Source organism: Trachypithecus francoisi, unplaced genomic scaffold (genome assembly GCF_009764315.1).
Source record: "Trachypithecus francoisi isolate TF-2019V2 unplaced genomic scaffold, Tfra_2.0 Lachesis_group5, whole genome shotgun sequence".
In the NCBI taxonomy this organism is placed as follows: domain Eukaryota; kingdom Metazoa; phylum Chordata; class Mammalia; order Primates; family Cercopithecidae; genus Trachypithecus; species Trachypithecus francoisi.
The window spans coordinates 88554816-88564680 of NW_022681470.1; the positions used below are offsets into that span (position 1 = coordinate 88554816).

Genomic DNA, 9865 nt, shown 5'->3' on the forward strand with positions numbered 1-9865 from the left:
CAAACTAAGCCCTGAGCAACCTGCCTCCTCATACGAACTCACCCCCAAACAGCGTGCATCCCATCCGAACTCACCCTTGAGTAGCCTGCATCCCATCCGAACTCACCCCTGAGCAGTCTGAAGCCCCATCCTAACTCACCCCTGAGCAGCCTGAAGCCCCATCCCAACTCACCTTTGAGCAGCCTGCATCCCTGTCTGAACTCACCCCTGAGCAGCCTGCATCCCATCCAAGCTCACCCCTGAGCAGCCTGCATCCCATCCGAACTCACTCCTGAGCAGCCTGCATCCCATCCGTGCTCACCCCTGAGCAGCCTGCATCCCATCCGAGCTCACCCCTGAGCAGCCTGCATCCCATCCGAGCTCACCCCTGAGCAGCCTGCATCCCATCCGAACTCACCCCTGAGCAACCTGCATCCCATATGAACTCACCCCTGAGCAGCCTGAAGCCCCATCCCAACTCACCCCTGAGCAGCCTGAAGCCCCATCCCAACTCTCACCTTTGAGCAGCCTGCATCCCCGTCTGAACTCACCCCTGAGCAGCCTGCATCCCATCCAAGCTCACCCCTGAGCAGCCTGCATCCCATCCGAACTCACTCCTGAGCAGCCTGCATCCCATCCGTGCTCACCCCTGAGCAGCCTGCATCCCATCCGAGCTCACCCCTGAGCAGCCTGCATCCCATCCGAGCTCACCCCTGAGCAGCCTGCATCCCATCCGAACTCACCCCTGAGCAACCTGCATCCCATATGAACTCACCCCTGAGCAGCCTGAAGCCCCATCCCAACTCACCCCTGAGCAGCCTGAAGCCCCATCCCAACTCACCTCTGAGCAGTCTGCATCCCCATCCCAACTCACCCCTGAGCAGCCTGCATCCCCGTCCGAACTCATCCCTCAGCAGCCTGCATCCCCATCCGAACTCATCTCTGAGCAGCCTGTATTCCCATTCAAACTCACCTCTGAGCAGCCTGAAGCCCCATCCGAACTCACCGTTGAGTAGTCTGCAGTCCCACTCGAACTTACCCCTGAGCAGCCTGCATCCTGCACATGGACCATTTCCATTCCCTTTCTGCATCCTGCACATGGACCCAATCCACCCTTCTCCTTCCCCTCACTTTTCTCAGTGAAAGAAGAGGTTTTCTTTTCGGGAATGTCATGCTCGCGCGCGCGCGCACACACACACACACACACGCGAGCGCGAATGGGATAAACAAGCAGTAAGAAGGAAACAAATGCCACTTTCTGTCACAAATAAGCACATTGCTCAGCTGCTAAGGAACCAGCGCACCTCTGCAGACATTGCATTTGTATTATTTCCAGTTACTTGGAAACCTGAGGTAAATCTCACCTTAGACGGCTCAGGTCACAGGCACCAATGGTTCCCTGCTCCTCCCATCCCTCAAGGCAGTGCCAGACACATAATTTGTGGGGCTCAGTGCAAAATGAAAATGTTGGCCCCCCTTGTTTAAAAAGCAAGGAAAATGTGCCAGTAACAGTACTGAAATATTAAGCTTTTTCCTTTCTTCCACAGTCTCTCTACTTGAATTGGTATTTTTTTATTTGCTTGCTATTTAATGCTGTTCTAAGTAAAGGCAAATTAAAAATTTAAATTTTCGTGAATTTTACTTTCTATATTTTAAAATATCAGTTTTAAATGAAAATAAAATATTTAATTCATATTTGGAATCATTGCAATTACTCAGTTCATATTTCATGGCTCATGCATGCATATATATTTTGCTCTTATTGGAAGTGTGCAAACGCTGCAAAAATCCAACTTAACTTTTTTATTTTACTTCTTGTTGCATACATGTTCTTCCAACACTCTGTGACAGCCAGTGGCTCCCATAACATTACTACTTTGCACTTGCTTTAAGTTTCACTGAACTCCCACACATTTTGGGTAGGTCCGCTGGAGTGCCGTGCTCATGGGACATGAAAAAGGAATGGTGGCAGATATGCAGATTCCACGTATCTTCCCTTCTCATCTGCATGCTCCATTGTCCCAAAGGACTTCAGTGAAAAAGCAGAAGCTGAAAGAGAAAATTATCAAGAATTTCCAGATAGTGACAGCAACAGCAGAGCACTAACCCAGGTACAGGACTCTTCTGACCTGGGGCCCCATGTCACTGCACAGGTCACAAGCTCATTAAGCCAAATTTACCTTAGAGACAACTAATATCTTACATCAAGGCAACAGCCTTCTCTAGAAGTCACAAGGCCTGGTTCTTATGTTCCCCAGTCCCTGATATGTTTCTATGCATCAAAAGTTAGTAGAAACCAGGCACAATGGCATACATTGTAGTCCCAGCTACTCCCAGGGCTGAGGTAGGAAGATTGCTTGAGACCAGGAGTTGGAGGTTTCAGTGTGCTGTGATCGCACCTGGGAAAAGCCACTGCCAGTCCTGCCTGGGAAACAAAGCAAGACTCTGTATCTTAAAAAAAAAAAAAAAAAGGGTTAGTGTGTTCCCTTCTCAGTATACACAAGCCCATTTGTCTTTGTGCAAAGTGGGTACTCCAGAATTTGCCTCAAGTTCAAGTCATGAGTAGCCTCTAGTGAACTGAGGTCTCAGGATAAGTTGCTTCCCCTTGTCCTTCAGGCAGCTCAGGCAAGCTCCGGCACTGCCCTCTGCTGGCTCCACCGCAGCAAGTTTAAGTAAAACTTAAAGCCTTGGATTAGGTCAGTGCTTCTCTTTTCTTTCTTCTTTTTTTTTTTTTTTTTTTTTTTTTGAGACGGAGTCGCACTCTGTCACCCAGGCTGGAGTGCAGTGGCCGGATCTCAGCTCACTGCAAGCTCCGCCTCCTGGGTTCACGTCATTCTCCTGCCTCAGCCTCCCGAGTAGCTGGGACTACAAGCACCCGCCACCTTGCCTGGCTAGTTTTTTATATTTTTTAGTAGAGACGGGGTTTCACCAGGTTAGCCAGGATGGTCTCGATCTCCTGACCTTGTGATCCGCCCGTCTCGGCCTCCCAAAGTGCTGGGATTACAGGCTTGAGCCACCGCGCCCGGCCAGGTCAGTGCTTCTCAAACCCTAACTTGTCAGCAAATCACCGGGAGAGCTTGTGAAAATGCAGGCTCTAAATCAGTAGGTCTGGGTGGGAACCAGCTTGTCTCAACAGCCAGCATGAGGTTACACATGGAAGGCTGGCAAGGCCAGGAGCTCCTGTGGACTAAGAGAATGTAACCCTCATATCTGGCTTTGCACAAATAAGCAGCTTGGATTGGGCCCTTGTGTTGGGACCAGGTAGGGGTACATATACATAGACCTGGCCCCTCATTTATGGCCTGTATTTACCAAGTGCTTACCTATGCTAGGGGTCCCATGCTGGAAGCTGCTTATTAATAAGGAACACTGACTAAGCCCATGTATGTTCCAGGCTCTGTGCTGAGCTTTCATTACCTGAATGGCTTTTTTCTTCTTTTCTTTTCTTTTGAGACAGAGAGTCGCTCTGTCACCCAGGCCTGGAGTGCAGTGGTGTGATCTCCGCTCACTGCAAGCTTTGCCTCCCAGGTTCACGCCATTCTCCTGCCTCAGCCTCCTGAGTAGCTGGGACTACAGGCACCCGCCACCATGCCCAGCAAAGTTTTTTTGTATTTTTTTAGTAGAGACGGAGTTTCACCATGTTAGCCAGGATGGTCTCGATCTCCCCACCTTATGATCTGCTGGCCTCCACCTCACAAAGTGCTGGGATTACAGGTGTGAGCCACCGCGCGCGGCCGTGGCTTTCTTTAAGGAACAGGGCTGCAGGTTGTTTGGAGTGGAAGTGTCTCCAAAAGTCTTCACTGAGGATTTGGACTTTAAATGGTTTCCTTGGCCAGAATAATTTTACACAACTGTTGGTATGATCAAAGTAGCCTTAGAAAGCCTTAGAAAGAGAGAGAAAGGACATCTCTCATTGTCCCTTCTTGTCCAGGAATAAAAGGATCAAGCTCCTCCACAGTGTTCTTGCGCTATCTTCAAGTGCATTTGTTAAAGTGGCAGCTCCTGCACCTGGAGAGTATGCTCTCTCTTCCCCACAATTCCTTCCACTCCTCCTCCCCCATCTCTAACCTCCTTAGAAGACTGCATGGTGGGGCAGAGGATGGATTTAGCCCAGAGCCACCTGCGCCAGCTGGCAAATGCTAACCACAGGCTCTATTTTCTTTCACCAGCTGCTCTGCCCAGCCCTTTGCTCCAGTTGGGTGAGAGCCCACTCCTTTTGCCTGGTCCCCTCCCCCAACTCCAACCTGTCTGTCTTTCCTCTTCTCTCCTCCACCATCTTCTTCTCCTACAAATTTTTGTCACCATCATACTCTATTCCCATCATCTTTCCATCTCTCATTTTTCTGTTCCTCTGTCTCACCCTATCCTGCTGATTATTTTTTTTCATAACTCTCACTTTTCACCCAGACCTCACTTGGCACTTCATGCCAATTCTGCCTCTGAAGTTCCAGCTGCCCATGAGGGTCTGCACATCCCCTGACAGGCAGTGCCTTGGTTGTTTCCTTCCTCCTCTACTGACATAGGAAACATAGTTCCCTCAACAAGTGCCTCCTATCCCCGTGACTAACTTGGTCAGAGACTCCCTAAGGAGCCAACAACGCAGCAAACACTTCAGTTGGTTCTCTCAACAGATATTTGCAACAGGATTCCCAGAGGCACTTTTCCTAATGCCTCATTTTAAGGGCTAGGACAAAAAGACTTCACATTCTAGAAAGCTGTAAATAAATTGCGGCAGCACCACCTCTAGGGCTTAGGAAGGGGTGACTGAACTGGTTCTACTACCCCAATGCTCTTCACCCCCACTCTATATAAACAGAGCTGACTAGGGAGAGAAAAGAGAAAGAGGATCATCAACATCAAAAGTGTTGGAGTTTGAGGAGACATGCAGCCTTCCCCTTCCCTTCCTACGGGTAAGTTTCTCCACCCATAGCGCCACATGAAAGAGACCTCCAAGAGTGCCACGTGAGAGGTTCAAGGTATGCAAAAGAAAGGGAGACTAAGGTCTCAATTCTAGGTTGGGTAGTGGATCTGTTGATTTTCTTCATGGTAGAAACATGACATTGCAGCAAGATCTGGAGCAGCCTGCACATCTGCTGTTTGGCATGACAAAGATGTAGTAGTTTCCACAGTGGACGCTGCAGGCATAGTCAAGCTTCACTTGTCTTGCCACCCTGGCCACCAGGTAAGCAGATCCCAGCAGCAAGAGGTTTTATTGATACATCACTGATGAGAGCTGAGTGGGAGGAGGGCCGGAAGAGGCCAAGCCAGAGATCTTCCACATCAGCACAGTACTCAGTGGAGAGTCCCCCACCCCCACCCTGAAAGCCGTTACACCTGTGGTCTACAAAAAACAGACAACCACCAGCAGCCAGGTAACTAAGACATAATGTGGTCCTCTCCTCCTGGCCCTATATCATTTGAGAAGCTGGAACTAGATGAGGTAAAATAGAAGGGGAAAGATCAGACCACACCCTCTTCCCTATTACAGATTTTTAGATCATGAGACAAGCTTGGGCTGAAGTGACAGGAACAAGTAAAAGGGGAGTTTTACATCTGAGCCGTACTGTTAAGTTACTGGAAGTGATAGAAACGAAAGTGAATGATTTTCCCAAAACATCCTTAAGTGATGGGAGGCAGATTTGACACAGTCCTCATGTGAATGGGGGAAAACAGTTCTTTGATGTTAGCTCCCAACACACCAAGTTCAGACTGTTCAAGAAACTGGTTAGATGTGTTCATTGAACAGCTGCTATGAGTCAAACACCTTTGCAGATTCAACACTGAGAATGAGAATGGCAGGCATAGTTTTTGTCTTCCTACATATTTCCTTCTAGTCTGGAAGATAGTCATAAGGAAAATTAGTAATTTAATACCAATGATGTCAATGGCTGCATGTGTCATGACAATTGCTAGATGGAAGAACTATTTCAGACTGAGATAAGTCAGAAAGATTGAATCTTCTTTTGAGGGTCAGAGAGAGCTTCCTTTTGGAATCGAGACTGAAAAATGAAAGGTGTTAGGTAGGTCAGGAGAGTATGTGTGGAAAAGCTTTCAAGGAGGAAGAAGTAGGAGAATGCAAGGATGGCAGAGAAGGACAAAACAATCTGGTTGTCGGAAAGATTCGCACAAAAAGGTGCCTAAATAAAGCTGTTGCCTAATTTCTAGACAGCAAATAGCTATCTTGACTGGTGGCTCTGGAAAAGTAAACCAGTTCTCAAAGTATGAAATATTATTTGTCATAATAATTCTGAGGTTATGATTTCACAAAATCAGAGTCCTATTAATGAAAGAAATCTCTTTTCCTAACGTGACTGAGGCCTGCTTATCTATTTAGAAAACTAGTGAGAAAATCTCACCGGTAGGGAGATTCAGCTAGAATGCAGTGGACCCATCTTCTGCCTAATCCCTTACACCTGTGTTTACCTTTCCCCAGTTTAAAATCACCTTTGAGTGAGCAAAGGAGAATTTCACTTAGCATCTGGCCAAAGATGAGGCATTTGCATTTGTAAAAGATGAGAAAGGATGAAAAAGACGGAAACTATGCCTCCTATATCAGCTGATTGTATGCAGGATACCCAAATAAATAAAGGTGGGGAAGAATTTTACGGGCAAGGTTTTGTAGTAACTTGAAGAATGAAGAGAAAAACTAAATATTAGCATCTAGATAGCAAGATTTAATGTGCAAAATTTTAGAATTCTCAAGATGAATCAGCCCCAATTGTTTTCCAGGCTTGTGACACTATGCTTCATTATGCAAATTTGTATAACCTTTGTTCTTTCTCAAGTTCCCTGTTCTTTTGACATCTACTGAACAATTCAGTAAAGAACTATATATATATATATATATATTCATGGTAAAGTGTGGTGTATTTTTTTCTAAGGAAAAACTAGTAAGGCAAGAGACACTGAAAAGCGTCAGTGATCCCTCCCCAGTCTCTTGCAGGGGCTTTGGAGGGGTAAGACTGGAGAATAATCAGCTCTATTCTTTTGTGAATTTCCAGGTAGAGTCAAAGATAGTTACTGGTAGCACCGGCCAGGTCCTCAGGCCAGATATACCCCTATACAACATAGCCGCTTCGTTATTATTATTATTGTGTATATACATTCAGTTTTATTGTTAACAAAGCAATTTGTACACTTCTAACGTTTAAAACTGAGCATCATCCTTCCTTTCTAGTGACACAAAAAGAAAATTTAAAAATAAACAGGAATAAAATTACAAAAGAGAATGTGAATTCCAAATAAGATCCTACAGGTTCTGCTGATTCTCTCATTGAGTGGCAGGGCTCGTTATCATTAGGAGAGATTTTATTTCAAAAGTGTCATCTTAAACTGCAAGGATGTCTGTCAAACATCACAATTAAACATGCCAACAGAGAAGCCATGCTGTCAAAATACCCACTTAACCCACCATATACCTCATATCCACCCTTTGATAACTTTTTATAACCTCATTTTTAAAAGGTTTTTTCTTCCTTTTTTTAAATAAAAGAAAGTAGACAGATACATGTTGGTAAATGACTGCCCATATTCACATAGAGACATGCTGTGCTCTCTGACCCAATATACAGAGAAAGGAGGAAAGAAGCTAGAATTCTATGCACTACTACACAGGAGTCTGGCACTCTCCAGCTTCCAGCAGAGTGAAGGGAGAAGGTTTTTCTTTTCTCTCACAGAGCTCGGTGGTGTTGATTCCATACAGTTCTTGTTCAGACAGGAAGAGATAAGAATGAATTCTGAACAGAAAGAGGTAGAGAATCTTTTCCCATTGTGTTATGCTCAAGGTATTGCCCCCCGAATAAGTTGAAAACCATGGTGCAGAGAAAAGAGACCTCAAGAACAGGGTGACTGAGCACAAGAGGGGAAATAAAGAAAAAAGACTGCAACTTGCTCCCAGGGATTGGAGAAAATTTTCTTAAAAAATGTTCAGAACATCAGTGTTCTGTTAGTCATCTTCTCCTTCATCCTCCTCTCCTTCCTCACCTTCATCATCATCTTCCTCTTCTTCACCTTCATCCTCATCCCTTTCTTCATCAATATCTTCTAATCCTTCCTCCTCTTCATCATCATCATCTTCTTCTTCTTCTTCTTCTTCTTCTTCTTCTTCTTCTTCTTCTTCTTCTTCTTCTTCTTCTTCTTCTTCTTCTTCTTCTTCTTCTTCTTCTCTTCTTCTTCTTCTTCTTCTTCTTCTTCTTCTTCTTCTTCTTCTTCTTCTTCTTCTTCTTCTTCTTCTTCTTCATTCACATTGGGAACCAAGAAGCATTGTTATGCGTTTGGCCAAGTACTACCTGTGATGACCTCTCCTAACTCACCAGCACCTGCATCAGAAAGTAAAGCAGGTCAAGAATCTCTCTGGTGCCTCAGGCTGCCTCTTCCTACTGGTTTTATTCTTTGTTCGACTTGAACGTTTTGTCACATCCTTTCAAGATTTCCATTTGATTTCAATGAACTTTGAAGATGGATCACCACTCTCATTTAGATGAAATTCTTTGGAGATAACTTTTCAAAGTAAGGATGTTCATCAAAATAAAAATCTATTCTGTAACCTGATTTAGTATCTTCAAATTATGTCACTTCAACTCTGGTCAAATAATGCAGTTCCTCTTAGTCCTCCTCCACAAGCAGTGCAGACACTCGTGGGTGGTTGACAAATGATATTACCCAAAAATAAGGGGTTTGGGCAATCAATGATCAATTCTGACCTCTTCTGAAAAAATGGTTGGCAGAGTTTGTTCTATTTCTGTTCTACTTTCAAATTCTCCTCACTGGTTTGTTCATGAAGTCTGTTTCATTTTGTACTTCACCAATACGTTCAACTGCTTCTTGCTATTCTTTTTCTGAGGTCTCGTCTGCCCGGTTGCAGTTGGAGTTGAACTCCTTTTTACCGACTTAGGCCGTTGGCGCAGACTTGGTGCTGCTCGGAGTCGGGGGCGGGGTTGCGCGGGGCGGTGTGGTGGAGGGGAGAAACGGGGATGGGGAGAGAAGGAACAGGGAAGTGGGTCGGGGGTAGGCGGCTTCCCCTCACTTCACCTGCGCTGGCACTCGCTCCCTGGGTCAGGTCGCCTCCGCTCCTCATTCCCTCGCTCTCCCGGGCTGCCCTGGTATAGGATACGTAAAATGCATATAAAAGACAGTATAAGTGTAGTTTTTGTTTGTAATTTTTTCTCTTATCTGATTTAAAAGACAATTTTATAGAACAATAATTATAAATCTGTGTTAATGACACACATGTATAAAGGTGTAATTTGTATGACAATAACAGCAAAAAATGGGGGCAAGAGAAAAAGCTATGTGAGAACAAAGTATTATATTATTGCAATTAAGATCATTGTAATCTCCAAAGCAACTATGAAGAAAATAACTTAAATACAGTAAAAAAAAAAAAAAAGACAAGGGAACTTAAGTGTACAGTAGAAAAGATATATTTAATACAAAAGAGGGCACTAATAAAGAGAAGAACACACAAAAAATAAAACCCATAGGAAACTAATAGGAAAATGGCAAACATAAATCCTACCTTATCAGAAATTACATTAAATATAAATGGATTAAACATTATAAATAAAAGGCCGAGGTTATAAGACTGGATTTTAAAAAAATGGGCCCACTATATGTTGTGTACAAAGGACACAGTTTGATTCAAATACACCTATAGGTTGAAAGTAAAAGGTGGAAAAAGATATATTATATTATGGAAGCAGTACCAAAAGAGAGCTGGGTTTAGAAACTAAGATCAGTCAAAATATGATTTAAGACAAAAACTGTTGTAAAGACAAAGAAGGACATTTTATAAAAATAAAAGAGTTAATGCATCAAGAAGATGTAGCAATTATTAACATATATGCACAGAGCCCCAAAATACATGAAGCAAAAACTTACTGAATTG

General features: G+C 44.3%; 1 pseudogene; it reads right to left on the reverse strand.

Moving 5' to 3' along the window:
- Positions 1 to 6682: 6682 nt before the first annotated feature.
- Positions 6683 to 9000, reverse strand: LOC117074106 (annotated as a pseudogene).
- Between the last annotated feature and the right edge of the window lie 865 nt (positions 9001 to 9865).